Genomic DNA, 16,294 nt, shown 5'->3' with positions numbered 1-16,294 from the left:
GACCTCAGGTTATCCATTGGCCTTGGCCTCCCAAAGTGCTGGGATTATAGGCATGACCACCTCGTCCAGCCTCAATAGTATTATACATTTATTACTCTTATCCCTGGATACTGGGTTTCCAAGCTCACTGCATATTTCTGTGTATGCACCTGGGTGGGTGTAACTGTTGGACAGGATTCTGTGGTTGGAATCCATGTGACTTATTCATCACCCTAGAGACAGATACCGAGGCTGCCTCCAGCACCCACTGTCATGGTCAACACCACTGTGGCCATCCTTGTCCATGTCCACCTCTGAACCTTGCCCCTTACTGTAGCAAGCATTTTTTCTCAGCCTACATACATCTGCCTTGGGTTTTAAAATAGCTGCATGGTGTTCCTCATTTTGGATGTTCCATAGTTTAGCTAATCATCTCTCTATTGAAAGACCTTTCAATCTTCTCTTTCATCATCTCACTCAAACTATGAATAGCCTTGTTCAGTTGTCAGTTTGCACACATGCAAGCACATTTTTAGGCGAAAGTCCTAGGGATGGAATTGCTGAGGCAGAGGGCCTGTGTCCTTGTCATTTGCATGGATCCTGACAGAAAAGTGTGAGAATGTCTCTTTCCCACCCATCAGCAAAGCTGTCTTCTAGCACTCAGGTTCTTTGAGACTCAGAGTGGTGGCCTGGCTGGGATAACACAGCCAGCGAGGGTTGGCACTGAGCCTGGCATGCAGGAAACTGAACCCTGGCCTTTCCAAGGCACCGCTTCAGCTTCTTCGTGCCCAAAGCTTCACAGAGTCTCGGACCTTCCTAGCAAGTCTAAGGGCTTCAGCCTTTGGAATGTGCCTGGTAAGCAACCCCTCCAAGTGTCTGCTAGCCTACAGCAGTGTCAGCCTTGGAGCTCGTCACGTGAAAGCCCCTGGGAGGTTGTGTCAGGCCCAGCCTCTGTAGATCCCTGACCCTTTCCCCACCCCCACCTCCCCTGCAGCGTCTTCATAAATGGCTCTGTCGGAGTTAGACATCCTTGGGAGCCTGGAGTGGTGTTGCCTGGAGACAACTGGGCAACAGATCTGAGTTATTTATTTATTTATTTATTTATTGAGACGGAGTTTCGCTCTTGTCGCCTAGGCTGGAGTGCAATGACGCAATCTCGGCTCACTGCAACCTCCACCTCCCGGGTTCAAGTGATTCTCCTGCCTCAGCCTCCCCAGTAGCTGGGACTACAGGCGCCTGCCACCATGCCTGGCTAATTTTGGTATTTTTAGTAGAGATGGGATTTCACCACATTGGCCAGGCTGGTCTCAAACTCCTGACCTCAGGTGATCCGCCTGCCTCAGCCTCCCAAAGTTCTGGGATTACAGGCGCCAGCCACTGTGCCTGGCCAGATCTGAGTTATTTAAAGGAGGGAGAGGGTGGGAGGGAAGGGGTGACAGCCTGTTTATTCAGGGATGGATGGTCCCGCTGCTGCAGGGTTTGGCAGCCTCTCCCACCTCTCGTCTTTCTCAGTGTCCAGAGCCGGGGACTCTGCAGCGAGACCCAGTAGAAGGCCACTTGGACCACCTTTCTGATGGCAGTAGGGGTTGGAGAGTCTCTGCATGCCTCAGGGGGCTCTGTACAAGTGCTGGCTCAGAGAGCGAGGAGGTGTGGGCAGAAGGACCAAGCCTTGGAGAGAAATCTTCTGATGTTGATAACCACAACTCCTATTATGAGCTTCCTCTCAGACAGCTATTCGATAACAATTTTAAATTTATTAGTTCATTTGATCTCAAAACTCATCAAGGTAGGTATGACTATCCCCATTTTATAGATGTGGAAACTGAGACTCAGAGACATTAAGTGACTTGCCTGAGGTCACACAGCTAAGTGGCAGAAACCAAATGAAAACTCACGTCTGTCTGATGCAGAAGCCAGAACAAACCTCCGTATGTTGCTAGAGATGGCAGGGCCCTTGAATGCACCCACGTCTCCCCACCCCGAGCTGCCTTGGAAGGTCCTGCATCCTGTCCTGCTGTGTGCCACCAATCGTGCTTCTCCAGCACCCTGGTCCCACCCCGACCCTGCAGGAAACACAGGGCTCTGAAATGATCCGAGACTTGTCTGCCTTTCCCACAGGTCTGTGAGCACCTCGAGGGCAGGGCAGGGTTTTACTCATCTCTGTGTCCTGAGCCCAGGGTCAGGCACATAGTGGGTACTTAAAGAGCATTTCCACATGGAGCTTGGGTGTTTGAGCACTCTCCCTCAGACAGGGGCCAGCTGTCTATCTATGGGCCCTCACTCTCTCCCCGACAGCCCTGCAGGGGCCAGAAGAAATGATCCTTCTTTTTTTGTTGTGTACTTGTTTACTGTCCTCCCAGCCCACTAAAATGTCAGTTCCATGAAGGCAGGAACTTGTCTGCCTCATTCACTTCTCAGGGGATAGAACAGTCTTGGAATATAGAAGGGGCTCCATAAATGTTTGTTGACAGACTGACTAATTTTTTTTTTTTTTTTTTTTTTTTTAATTGAGACAGAGTCTTATTCTGTTGCCCCGGCTGGAGTGCAGTGGCATGATCTCAGCTCACTGCAACCTCTGCCTCCCAGTTTCAAGCAATTCTCGTGCCTCAGCCTGCCACGTAGGTGGGATTACAGGGGCGTGCCACTATGCCTGGCTAATTTTTTTGTATTTTTAGTAGAGATGGGGTTTCACCATGTTGGCCAGGCTGGTCTCGAACTCCTGACCTCAGGTGATCCACCCGCCTCAGCCTCCCAAAGTGCTGGGATTACAGGTGTGAGAAACAGTACCCTGCCTGACTGACTAAATAAATGAATGAAATATATTTGTGGAATGAATGAGCCAGGATTCCTCCCTCCTTTTCTCTCTTGATCTGATGGAGCATCTCCCTGTAGAACCTGAAGAATGTTCTGGAGCTAGAATCACCCTCCTGCCACATGTCCTGGGTGCTCTTCAGTCAGGCCTTTAAGTAGTCCCGTGGGGAGGGAGGGGAGCAAGATCTGGTGCCTGCTCTTAGGAATCTCATTGTTCTGTGCAGCATGTTCAAACTGCAGGTCACGGGCAAAATCAGTGTAGTGCCCTGCAGTCAGCAATAACAAAACGAAATAGAATAAGATAGATTAGAGGGCTGTGCGTGGTGGCTCACACCTGTAATCCCAACACTTTGGGCGGCCGAGGCAGGTGGATCACCTGAGGTCAGGAGTTCAAGACCAGCCTGGCCAACATGGTGAAACCCTGTCTCTACTAAAAATACAAAAATTAGCTGGCCATGGTGGCGGGAACCTGTAATTCTAGCTACTTGGGAGGCTGAGGCAGGAGAATTGCTTGAACCCAGGAGGTGGAGGCAGCAGTGAGCCGAGATTGTGCCACCACCACTGCACTCCAGCCTGAGGCTCTGTCGAAGGAAGCAGGATGCATCCAATGCAGTAAGGCTAAGCGTTTTTTGTGAATAACACACATTCACATAACTGTGTAGCCGGCCCCGGTGTAAAATGTATTTCTTACTTTGGGTCTTGGTAAAAAAAAGGTTTGAATCTTGTGTGTGAATTTGGGAGTTGGGGGATGTAATCCTTAGGCTTAGACCCAAAGAAGGGTATAACCAATTAAAGGAATAATCCTGCCCATAGTATGATGCCGATAACCGAACATGTATCCTGTGCCAGGCGGGGGTGCTCGGGTCCCAGTGCCTGGCAGGGAAGGGAGGGGAAGGAGTCCTGAGTGGACAGAGATCCCATGGGCAGATAGGGGAGGAGTCCAAGGCAAATTGCCTGGAGGAGGAACCTGAACTCAGGCTCCAAACACCCCTCTGCCCTGGCAGGTTCAGGGCTAGGTCATAGTTTGAGCTTGGGTGGCAACAGCAATGACAGGAACAGCTGTCATCAGTAAGTACTGGCTGAGTGCCAAGCACCTTTTATCCTCCAGACTTTCCCAGGAAGCAAGAACTGCTCTTCGCATCATTTTACAAATGAGGAGACTTGGAGCAATGTGGTAACTTGTAGCATGGTGTCACATGGTGGTAAAGTTGCTGTGGCTAGATCCAAGCCCAGGTCTGCCCTGCTTAAAGCCCTTGTCTTTAGGATTGCACACAGAAGGGGGCTGAAAAAATGGGAGTGCTGGATGCTGGAGATGGGGCAGTGGGCCTGGAAGGGCAGATGGCAGACAGGGGATCTGTCTGTGTGGGGACTCAGGCATCAGGGATGAGTTTGCCTGAAGCTCAGAGACCACTGGGCTCAGGGGGAAATCGCAGGCCCCAAAACTCCCACCCTGGAGGGTGCACATGATTCCTGTTCTTGGCAGTAATGCAGTTACAAGGAGCAAGGCCAGGCCAGCCCGTGTTCTGATGTTGTCCACTCCTCAGGCCCAGTGTTCCCCAGCTGTGGCAGATGTCAGGGGAAGAGCAGCTAGGGCCTGTTTCCTGTCTTTGATCAGGATTCATCTTTGCTGGTTTGAATCCAGCTCCTCTGCTTTCCAGCGAGTCATTTGTGCCTGTCAGGAAATAATTTTTGGTTTAAGCGTTCTCTCAAGGGAATCTGGGGTTCCCACAGCTCATGTTTCTGCCCAGGGACTGAACTTGGGAGCTCTCTCCTGAGAGCACCAGCACCTTGCTTGGGCTGACAGGGCAGTGGACGGCCACAGGCGAGTCTGTCGGGGTGTGAGTAACAGGTTACTTACATTCTTTGCAGCAGCAGCTCGTCTGGTTTTGGACTGTGGCAGGTGCTTCGTGTGTGTGCTACACGTAAACACACATACACCCATGCTCACTCATAAAGCCACACTCGCTCCCACTAGACACTTGCACAAACATGGATCCCTGCAAATATGAGTTCACACACGAACAACACAAGCATGATAACATGGTGTCTTGGGCACTTGTGTGTGTGGGAGGTGGGTGCTGGCAGTGCTGGTGGAGTGCTGGGTGAGTGAGGGTCAGTCCCGACTTCTCTCCTTCCTGAGATCCTGGTCTGGGACCCATGAATCTTTTCTCAGGGGATTTTGGGCTTCTCCTCTGAGCTTCCAGATTTCTCAGGAATCTTCTGCTGCAGTTTGAGCTGCTCAAATTGGCTCAAGTGAGAGCTGGCTTGACTGATTCTTTCTTCCTGCCTGGGGCTGGGGAGACAGCAGAGTACCTTCTCTTGGGTGTACCCAGGGCTGCTCTGTGGCCTTCAACATTCAGTCGTTGTTCCCCTCCCAGGCCCAGGGCGGGGCAGATCTGACTGCGAATCTTTCTTGGGGTTGCAGGAACTCTCCTAGCCCCATGGCCAGCAGATGGCCAGGGCTGCAGGACTTGCTATTCTGAGTAGGGACTTGGCAGGCCCTCTGGAGGGGCTGGTGGTGGGCTGGTGAGGCTGGGCACTGTGGTTTGGATGCAGTCTGTGGCCTGACCCCGAGGAACCTCCAAGCCCTCAGCCCCCTACCTACCGGCTGAACCCTGAGGCTGTTAGAGCCAGAAGGGTTGTGACTGCAGGCTTTCCTGAGAACATCTTTGTCCTGGGCTTTTCTGCTTGGTTCAACAGGAACACCTACTGTGTGTGTGGTGAGTACAAATGAACGTATGAAGATGTGCCAGGCACTGTGCTGTGGACCAAAAGACAGGTCAGGCACAGGTAGGACATAGCTTTTGTTCTCTGGGAGCTAGAGAGGCACACAGTCATGGATTCCAGCATCTGCCGGGCAGGGGGTGAGGTGAGGGGAAGCAAAGTGTGTATATTTGTATGTGTGTATGTGCATATGTGTATGTGCTATGTTTGTGTATGTATATATATGTGCATGCATACCTATATGCATGTTTATAATGTATATATGTGCATTGGCATACATATATGTACATGTATGTGTATACATGTGTGCGTATGCATGCACATGTATGTAAATGTGTATTTTGCATCTGCTCACACACATGCCTGCCCCTGCCTTAGTCCTGACCTAGAGGAGGGCATTATCCTGGAATGCATCCTCAGGATGGCAGGCTTCAGTTGGGGAGTCTGGCAGGGGGCAGGATGGGATACGTGGCTGTGGCAAGAAGAAGAAGGAAGGAAACTGTGGCCCAGGATGGAGTCCTACAGTGTGCCACACATGATGCCTGGACATTACTTGCCCAGCTCACTGGCTTCTCAAACACCTCTTTGAAGGAGGATGAAGCCATCTTATGGATGCAGAAGTTGGGAATCTGAGAACTTACATTACTTTTCCCAGACCACACAGCCAGTAAATTGTGAGCCACTTTGAGCCTAGCTCTGCTGAACTCTGAAGGTCAGGTCTGTTTCCCAAGGCCACTATGGGATTTTCTCTGCTGCTGTCGTTTTTCACACACCTTGGGTGGCGCAGGAGGAGGTATGGAGCTGAGGGCAAGTTTCCCTGGGCCTGTTTCCTCATTTATTAAAATAGGGATCAGAAAAGTATTGACCTTACAACATCCCGAAGCACTTAAGAGCTAGGTGCTGGGGACATGGTGAGACCACCACAATGAGTCATTTCTCTTGTCTTCAGTTATTCTTAGGGGTCATGGGGAATGTGTTCCCCTCTCCCAGCCCAGCACTCTCCAGCCTGACAGAGGTGGTGCCTACACTGCCTTCATTCTGGGGCAACCCCAGCTCGCCCAAATCCCGCTCCATCCCGAATGGGGGTGAGGCACGTGGTAACAGGTGAGAAAGAAGGATTTCCCGAGTGTGGAGCCGCGAGAGGGAGGAAGTGACTCACCAACCACAACAAAGCCCATCTCTCCGCTAGGAAGCACCAGCCAGCGAGGAGTGAACGCACGCACGTGGGTGCATTCACCCACGTGCTCGCGGGGGCGTGTGGGGCCGTCGGGGCTGGCTGCCACCTAGTGCTAGTCCGCGCAGGTGCGGTGAGGGGTGGTGGGGGGCAGGCCTATGGTGCGGGTCACTACCTGAAACCGCATGATAGGGTGGGGGCAGAGGGACCCCTCTCCATCCAAAACTCTGCTCTGCCGTTCTCCTTTCGCCTCTGGGGGCCGAGGGGCGCGTTTTCTTAGGACCCCGGGGCGTGGGAGGAGCCCCTGCTTGGGAGGACAGTCTGCTGTTTAGGGGCTCCCCTTCGACACGTGGGAGGCAAAAGTCCAGGGCGCACTATCTTCTAGCTCCCGTCGCACAGCACAGCGAGGCCAGCCTGGAGCCCACGTGCTGGGCTCGGTCCCGCCGAGGCTCGGCCTGCCTGTAAAGCAGAGAGGAGCGAGGGAAGCCAGGCCAGCGGGTCTCGCGGGTAGCCGGCGTCCGGGACGGGGTGTGGCGCCCAGAGCGCTGCTGCCTCTCGCAGCCAGGAGGCTGGATGTAGGGATTGGGTGTCTTCCAGAAGGAGCCGCACTAGCGACGAGGGAAGAGGAACTGGCTTCCCGGGCAGTCTCCCCCGCCCCAAACTTTTCCTCCTCGCGGAGGGAGGAAGCGCGGCCGGGGAAGGTGGGGCCCGCGTTCCGCCCGCCCGGGGGTCGCGGCTGGGGTGAGTGTGTCTTTAAATCCGAGCCCCCCGCCCCTCGCGGTGGGGCCGGGGCTCGCGGTCCGGGCGGGGGCGGACGCGGTGATTGGCGGCCTGGCCGGATCCGCCCCTCGGCGCTGGGAACGCGGGGCGCGGGGCAGCAGCTCGGCGCGCAAGGGCCGGGGCGCTCAGCTCCAGTTGGCGGTGAGTGCGGGCTCCCTCTCGCGTGGCCTCGCCGGGTCCGCCTGGCCTGCCCACCTCCGGAGCCGCCTCTGCCCCCGCATGGGCTGGGGAAGTTGGGAGGAGCGAGCCGGAGCCAGAGCCCGCGCCGGGCGCGCCCCGCCGCTGCCTGACTCGGCGCCCGCAGTCCGGGCGCAGCGCGCCTGCTGTAGGAGCACGGATGCCCCCCGGAGCCGCGGGCTGGCAGGTACAGACGTGTCCCGGCCTGGGGCTGGCGAGGGGCGGGCAAATCCAGAATCCCCCGGCACCCCCCATTCCGAGGCTGCTCCAGACACCAACTCCCCATCCTCTGGGGAGGTGAGGTCCTGGGCCTTCACCCAACACCAGCTCAGTATTGATCGCTGGGAGGCAAGAGGGACTCACAGGGAGCAATTGCTGTGTGGTTCTGTGTGTTGGACCTTGGGCTACCCCCTCTCCCGAGTTCTCTGGGTTTGGTGTAGGCATGGGCTGGCGACAGTTCCACTTTTCATTGCCAGACCTGGGAGCACGGCCAGGAGCTAGGGTTCCCCGCGAAGTTAGGGGGAGATTGGGGAGAGGGAAGCCGATTCATGACCGAGATGGGGTGCTGGGACTCATCGCTAGGGGGCGTGAGGCCCGCAGATCCAGGATGAGTCCAGAAGTCTCAGCGGGCACACGCTTTGATTCTTGGCCCAGTCTGGCCGTCTTCCTCTGTAGGCCTGGGTCTCCGAGGAGAGTACATTTTTCAGTTTCAGAGGGTTTTCCTGAAGGGGCAGTGACCTGTCAGAGAGAGAGTGGCCTATGGGAGACCGGCAGCACCGGGCTCCTGAAGGTGGCCGGAATGGTTGGAGCTCTTTCATGTCTCTTGGGTTGTCAGAGGTGGGAGTAAAGCTTCATGGCCCCGGGAATATTCTGGGCGTTGCTACTCTCCCAGCCAGAGGCCCAGGCACCAACTCCTTAGCTTCTGGGTAGAACAACCTGAACCCAGTGGCTGAGCACCTCTTAAATGCCAGGCAGGGCACTGGGCCATGCCCCTGGAGTGTGCGGGTGGGGGAGATTTGAAGGATTCTGTCCTCAGGAGGCTCAGCCTCTGGGGGGAAAACAGGACATAAACACACAAAGTTCACTGATACAGGGTTTTGATACCAGTCCTGGACTGGTGATAGTGGAAAGCCAAGAGGCTACACACCATTAATTGCTACATGAGTAATACAGGCTGCGAGACTGCCAGGGCAGCAGAGATCCAGTTCCATGCAAGCAAGCAAATGTGCTGAAATGTTCCAGCTCCATGCCCACCCTTACTTATTACCCTGCTCCAAGGGCAGGGAGCAGCAGGGGCGCTGAGGAGGTTCTCTTGCACCCATCCCCACCCACTCCCAGGTTTGTTTGTTTCCTGCTGGTGGATTTCTGAAGTAACCCATTTGGTTTCTTGGCTTGGACTGAGCATGGGACTCTCCTACTTGCCCTGTGGCTCCTGGGGTTTGGGGTCTAGAGCCAGCCTTGTAGGAGGTTCAGAGGCAAACAGGAGGAAGTCCTCACTTCCTTTCTGAAGAGCCTCCATCGCTGGGGGTTGGGGGTAGGTTGGGAGACTGGCAGGCACTGGGTCAGTTTCCTGTGAGTGCAGACAGACCCCAGGTGGTGCATGCACCCCCCCACTTCCCTGGCCAGTGTTGGGGGTGGGCACAGTAGGGCCCAGGTAACTTGAGGTGGGTGATTCCTGGCACAGCTCTGACCTCACTTCTGTGAGGCTCTGCTGTATCTGGGGCCCTGCCCCCTCCCTCACTGTCCCTGGCAGGTTTCTGTTTTTCTGGAACACTTTGTGGAGGTGGCAGTGTACTCATGCTCGTGGCCTTGGGTGCAGTTCTGGGAGTGGGAGTTGCTGAGCTCACCCGAAACTCTTGGCTGGCACTGTGAGAACTTGTGTGAACACACTTGCCTGCCTCAAAACAGGTGGTGCACAGACGTGGGTTACCCAGGCACCTGTGGGGGATACCCATGGGGGCAGAGTGAGTGCACGTGTGTGCTCAGGTTTACAGCTGCGTGGGCAGAGACATAGAGGAACTGGATGCATATGTACATGAGGACAGACACAGGAGGATGATGGGGGTGAGCAAACTACCCGGGGACACAGACGTGTGCGGGGACAGAAATACATGAACGCATCAGCGTGGGCCACGTATGGGCTGCAGACATGTACATAGAAATACACCATCGCTGGGATCTGAATCTCCCCACGTGGGAGGCAGACATGTAAGTGGACAGACGTATAGGTAGACCCACCAGAGCACAGACGGGGATGGGAACCGACATTCCCAGACAAGACTTGGAGCCACAGGGAAGCCGCTCAAGTACCTGGGCAGAATGGAGTTGGCTGTGAGCTCCTGGGGGGCACAGACACATATGCTTGCCAGAGCCAGCTGACAGCAGAGGCCCGGAACCAGACACAGGTGGGTTCTGAGAGGTGGGCCGAGGCGCGCGTTACCTGGGTATCACCCTTTCCCTGCGTGACACAGTGCCCGGGAGTGGTCCTGTTTGGAGTGGTGATGGTACCGGTGCTCTGTGGTGGAGCTTATTTCTAGACTCTCACTTTGGGGTTTGAGGACCCCCAAAAGCTCAGTCTCCTGTGTTTTCCTCTGAGAGTCATTTGGCCTCTCCACCTCTGCATTACAAGGCTGGGCTGTGCCTTAAACGCCAGCAGGTGGTCTTTGAATTTTGATTCTCATCTTTTCTGGGTCTCCAGAGGCTTCCTGAAGTGAGGCTGTGTGGCCTGGGTGGAGTGCTCCAGCTATTCTTTGCCTACCAGAATAGAGGAGGAACTGCTTGGGGATTCTCCTGAACGCAAGCCTGCGGGTCTTTGACAGGGATGGGAGATTCCCTCGGGGGAGAGAGCACATGCGGCTGCATCTGTGATGAGAGCCACTGCCCTCTGGGGCGGGCTCCTTCTTCGCTAAGCCCCGGGCTTGCACAGGGAAGGGGTCCACCACCTTGCTATGCTCAGGTCTACCTCTGCCCAACCTGGCACCTGAGAGCCAGCCCAGATTCTAGATATGGTTTGATACTAATGCACCATGTAACCTCCAGCAAGTCAATTAATGCCTTGGTTTCCTCATCTTTAGAGTGGGGCCACTAACCTCTACCTCCTTGTGGGTTCAGTGGGAGAAAATCAGTGCAAAGCATGTGGCCCAGTGCATGGCATGGAGTGAGTGCTCAGTTGATGTCGGGGTGAGGGCCTTTGATTATGAGCTGTCCCCTGTGGCCAGGACTCTGCAGGGCTTCCTCGGCAGCTGGGTGCATGGCCCTGGGCCTCTGGGTGAGTCCTGGAGCAGGCTGGGTGGGCCAGGCATCTCTCATGTGAAAGCTGGAGGGCTTTGTCCTCAGTCTGTGCCCACTAGTCCCTCCTTAGCCCTGTGGGACCTCCATACACGGGGTCAGGAAATGGCAGGCTGGGCAGGCGTATGGAAGCTTGGGCCTGCTGCCTGCTGGGCCTCTGGGAGGGGAGCCAGTGGTTTGCTAAGAATAGTCCCGAATCATGGCTCTCGCCTCCCAGAGGGCAGCCCAGCCATGTGCCACCCCTGTCTCGGGCCAAGGCCCTTGCAGATGGGCTTTTTATGTTTCCTGTAACTGGTGCTCAGCACAGGATTCTGCCTGGGAGCAGCAAGCTTAGTCTGGGAGGAGACTCTGTTTGCCCTTCCGAGGCTTTTGACTGGGACCTGGGGAAAGAGAAGGTCTGGAAGCACTGGCCTTTATAATCCCTGAGTTCCTCTTCCACTCAGGGCTTTTCCTGACACATCTGCCTTGACCATCTTCCTACCTGCAAATAGACCTGTTGTGATTAAGAACACTGGCTCCGGAAAGAAACCACCTGGGTCTGAATTTCTGCTCCCTCCCTCATTAGCCGTGTGGCCCAGGGCAAGAAACTTAACCTCTCTGTGCCTCAAGTCCCTTGTGTCACCGGGTTAAGGATAACAACTCCCTTATGAGAATGTCACAAAGATGAAAGGAGGTAATCTCAGAGAGCCCCCAAGGCACTGGCTCCTAGGAAGTACTCCATAAACATTAGGTGCTTCTGTTGTTCCCATGATATTAGTCTCTCAGCAGAGGCCAGGGTGCTCAGCACAGGACCAGATGGTGGGAAGGGACCAGAGTGGCATCTTGATGTGGGTTCCTGAGCTTTTTGGCCCTGGGTTCAGTATGAGGTGCAGGGGCTTCGAAGGTAGATTAAACTCAGTCCCCACCAGGAGGTGAGCGAGGTGCATGCAGACGCCATGTCTGGTTCTGTAACGGGGTCTGTGCTAGTTCTAGTTTGAGCCGGAGGGAGGGAATGGCTGGCATGGGGTGTGTGTGATACTTCACGTGGGCTTTGAGGGATGGCCAGGAGTTTGAAAAGGGGGAGGGCAAGGCTTCTGCAGCAGAAAGAGCAGTGTGGCAGAGGTGTGACAGCCTTGGGAAGCGTTTTGTATATTTCCCATAACTGGCATGTGGGCTGGCTTTGGCCACAGGGTGCGCCTGCTTGGGCTGAAGCTGAGCACTGATGAGAGAGGCAGGTGGGGTGTCTAGCTCATCTGCACACCCGTGGAAGGCAGTAGGGAACATCTTTGGGAACTGGGTGTGTCACTGCCAATGCTTTGGGATCCTAGGGAGTTGGGGCTTTCAGAAATTCCATGAGGAGGGAGGATGTGGTGCTGCGAGGGCTGTGGGTACCCTGGGAAATGGCCAACAGGCTGGGTGTGGCCCATGGGTGGGGAGAGGGGTGGGTGCCCTGAGATGACCTGGGACCCTGCCAGCTTCTGCATCCTGCTGAGCCCCAGGCCCTTCCTCTCTGCGGGCTGTGCCGGCCTCTGTCTGGCCTTCCCAGAGTGGAGGCCTGGGACGCTGGGACATATTTTGGAAGATTCTATTTAGAAAGCATAGAGGGGACTTCTCCTCCCCTTTTCCTTTTCCTGGAATGGAGAGTCTCCTGAAGGAGTTAACCCCTTTCCTGCTGGTCACAGAGTGGCCCGTGAATGTGTCCCCCACTTTTTTTAGGATCACTATTTTATCGTTGCTCTTTCTGTTATGCGGGATATGTACATCAGGTGCTGAAAGGTACAACACATTCTGCAACTGAGCGCCACCTTCCGAGACTGAACCGGCAAAGAAAGTACACTGAACATCAGCATCTGGCAATATATTTTTTATTTGTGTGTTTGTTTTTTTGAGATGGAGTCTTATTCTGTTGCTCAGCCTGGTGTTCAATGGCACGTTCCTAGCTCACTGCAACCTCTGTGTCCCAGGTTCAAGTAATTCTCGTGCCTCAGCCTCCTGAGTAGCTGAGATTACAGGTGCCCACTACCACGTCCAGCTAATTTTTGTATTTTTTTTTTTTTTTGAGACAGAGTCTCGCTCTATCGCCCAGGCTGGAGTGCAGTGGCGTGATCTCGGCTTACTGCAAGCTCCGCCTCCCGGGTTCACACCATTCTCCTACCTCAGCCTCCCGAGTAGCTGGGACTACAGGCACCTGCCACCACACCTGGCTAATTTTTTGTATTTTTAGTAGAGACAGGGTTTCACCGTGGTGGTCAGGATGGTCTCAATCTCCTGACCTTGTGATCTGCCCGCCTTGGCCTCCCAAAGTACTGGCATTACAGGCGTGAGCCACTGTGCCTGGCCTGTCATTTTTGTATTTTTAATGGAGATGGGGTTTCACCACATTGGCCAGGCTGGTCTCAAACTCCTGACCTCAGGTGATCTGCCCATCGTGACCCCCCAAAGTGTTGGGATTACAGACGTGAGCCACCATGCTCGGCCCCAATATTTTTCTAAAAAAAGACTAAAATGGATTTAAATTGATTAGCACTGTTAAATCACATCTAATATTTGATACTACATGATTTAATATAGCTGAATGATGCAATGATGGAAAATGTGTTTACATCAAAGAATACAACCAAAATGAAGATAGCAAAGAAAACCCATATACTTTTTTTAAACAGGAAAATACTTTTGAAGTATACATGTAACCGCCCATTCTTTTCTTTTCTTTTCTTTTATTTATTTATTTATTTATTTATTTATTTATTTATTTATTTATTTTTTGAGATGGAGTCTCACTCTGTCACCCAGGCTGGAGTGCAGTGGCGTGATCTTGGCTCACTGCAAGCTCTGCCTCCTGGGTTCAAGAGATTCTCCTGCCTCAGCCTCCCAAGTAGCTGGGACTACAGGTGCGTGCCACCACACCTGGCTAATTTTTGTGTTTTTAGTATAGACAGGGTTTTGCCATTTTGACCAGGTTGGTCTCCAACTCCTGACCTCAGGTGATCTGCCTGCCTTGGACTCCCAAAGTGCTGGGATTACAGGCATGAGCCACTGTGCCTGGCCGAAACTGCCCATTGTTTTAAAGAAAAATTACTGCAAGCAAAGTTATCAACCTTTAGAAAATACACACATAGCATTGCTAAGCATCCCCCGTTCCAATATGCATACTTGGAAAATACAAAGTTAAATTGTAAACAATAGATGAGCTTCATATTTGTAAGAATATGGAAAGAAATCCCATTTTTAGCAGTGTCGTATAAAGAACTGTCTTTTCATGTGAAATTCATGAATTGTCCTTCTGTTGGGATCATACTTCACAAACCACCATGTTTTTGAGATGAGATTACAGTGCGAGATAGAACATCTTAGCAATGTTATCTTATTGTTAAAGTTAAATTTTTTTTAACTATTTTTCAGAACACCTCCCTTAAGTATGTAGGATTCATTTTTAAAATTCTTCCTAGAAAAAATATACAAAGGAGAGGTATGTTTATTCCCTGTTATACTTCTGGAAGGCACTTCCATGGTGGAGAAAGGGCTTCTCTCTCTTCTGTTCACTGATTGTTTTTGTCCTTGGTGTGTGTTAAGATGTAAGATTTCAGGTTAGTTGTCTGAGCAAACTTTTTTTTTTTTTTTTGTTTTTGGGACAGAGTTTCATGCTTGTTGCCCATGCTGGAGTGCAATGGTATGATCTCAGCTTACTGCAACCTCCACCTCCTGGGTTCAAACGATTCTCCTGCCTCAGCCTCCCAAGCAGCTGGGACTACAGGTGTGTGCCACCACACCCGGCTAATTTTTGTATTTTTAGTAGAGACAGGGTTTCCATGTTGGCCACGCTGATCTTGAACTCCTGACCTCAAGTGATCCACTTGCCTCGGCCTCCCAAAGTGCTGGGATTAAAGGCGTGAGCCACCATGCCCAGCCACAAACTTCTTATTACAACCACGGAAGGGGCACACATGGGTCCTGTCTCTGGTATGGATTCACACACATGTGCGCAAATTGAAGTCCAATAAAAAGTGTTTCCCGCAGACCCACCGTGTGCCATGAAAGAGCTTCTCTCCAGCACAGACTGGTTGGTGTCGTTCTGGTTTTGAGCTCTCAACAAGAGCTTTGCCATGCTCTTCACAGATGAGGACTCTGGGACTGTGGCTGTGCAGATGTTTTCTCATGGCAGAGTTATCCAAGAACATCTTTGTGCTCCCTTTATGAGGGCAAGCTGTTGTTCTTGGAGCATCATTTTATCTAATTTTTCTTGGCTTCATTCTAGCAAGTTATGCCCATTGTTTAGGATTTGAGAGGTTACTGCCAGGTATTCCTCCAGGAGGAAGTTTCAGGAGGCAGGTTATCTTCATTGGTCAGTTGTTCAATCATTGTTGACATATCAAGGTCAATATCTTTTTTTTTTTTTTTTCCTCGTTGGACCACATGGTGACCAAGAACTTGCCCTCCAGGTTCTTGATCTGCACCTGCTTCTGCTCCTGCTTCTTGTTGCCTAGGTTGGCGCCATCACCACCCACCACATTTCCGCTTTGACGTCTGCCCTGTAGTGACTGAGCCCTTCATCCTGGGACCATTGAGGTTGGTGCCAACCCCTGCACTTCCCAGGGACAGCCCTCTCTCAGGGCCCCGGGACCCTGGTTGGCAGGGCCTAGAAGGCTTCATCAGCCAGTCAGGCACTGTGGCTCACACCTGTAATCCCAGCACTTTGGGAAGCCAGGGCAGGTGGATCACTCAAGGTCAGGAGTTCGAGACCAGCCTGGCCAACATGGCGAAACCCCATCTCTACTAATAATACAAAAATTAGCCAGGTGTAGTGGTGGGTACCTGTAGTCCCAGCTACTAGGGAGGCTGAGACTGGAGAATAGCTTGAACCTAGGAGGCGGAGGTTGCAGTGAGCTGAGGTCACGCCACTGCACCCCGGTCTGGGCAACAGAGTGAGATTCTGTCTCTCAAAAAAAAAAAAAAAACCAAAAAACTCATCAGCCTGATCCGAGTGGTGGTTTAGCTTTGCCTTGACCATCATCTTTTGCCTTGGCCACTACGCCTGGCCAATTTTTTGTATTTTTAGTAGCAATGGGGTTTCACCATGTTAACCAGGATGGTCTCAATCTCCTGACCTCGTGATCCTCCCGACTTGGCCTCCCAAAGTGCTGGGATTACAAGCATGAGCCACTGAGCCCGGCCTAATTTTTTGTTTTAACTGAGGTGAAATCCATTTAAGTAAAATAAACCATTTTAAAGCCCACAATTCAGAGGCATTTAATATAGTCACAATGTTGTACAACCACCGCTTCTATCACATTCTAAAACATTTTATCACCCTGAAGGAAAACCCTGTACTTATTAAGCCGTTACTCACCATTCCCTTCTCTACTACCGTACTTTTTTTTCTTT

At 52.7% G+C, this 16,294-nt stretch overlaps 1 protein-coding gene across 31 annotated transcripts in view; it reads left to right on the top strand.

Annotated features, from left to right (window-relative positions):
• PALD1 (phosphatase domain containing paladin 1) overlaps positions 1-16,294 on the top strand; it is a 142,023-nt gene that overhangs the window by 11,750 nt on the left and 113,979 nt on the right. For 16 of the 31 annotated variants that reach the window (XR_012417842.1, XR_012417839.1, XR_012417843.1 and 13 more), the window contains exon 1: positions 7,580-7,832. The exons of 8 other annotated variants lie outside the window; for them this stretch is intronic. The gene's annotated coding sequence lies outside the window, so the exon portion shown is untranslated. Of the gene's footprint in view, positions 1-5,231; positions 5,511-7,283; positions 7,430-7,579; positions 7,833-16,294 lie in introns of those variants that run through there. 7 more of the 31 variants (XR_012417840.1, XM_074001892.1, XM_074001894.1 and 4 more) reach the window with 2 other exon arrangements.

The sequence above is a fragment of the Macaca fascicularis genome, chromosome 9, assembly GCF_037993035.2.
Source record: "Macaca fascicularis isolate 582-1 chromosome 9, T2T-MFA8v1.1".
In the NCBI taxonomy this organism is placed as follows: domain Eukaryota; kingdom Metazoa; phylum Chordata; class Mammalia; order Primates; family Cercopithecidae; genus Macaca; species Macaca fascicularis.
This window is presented reverse-complemented; position numbering and strand designations above follow the sequence as displayed.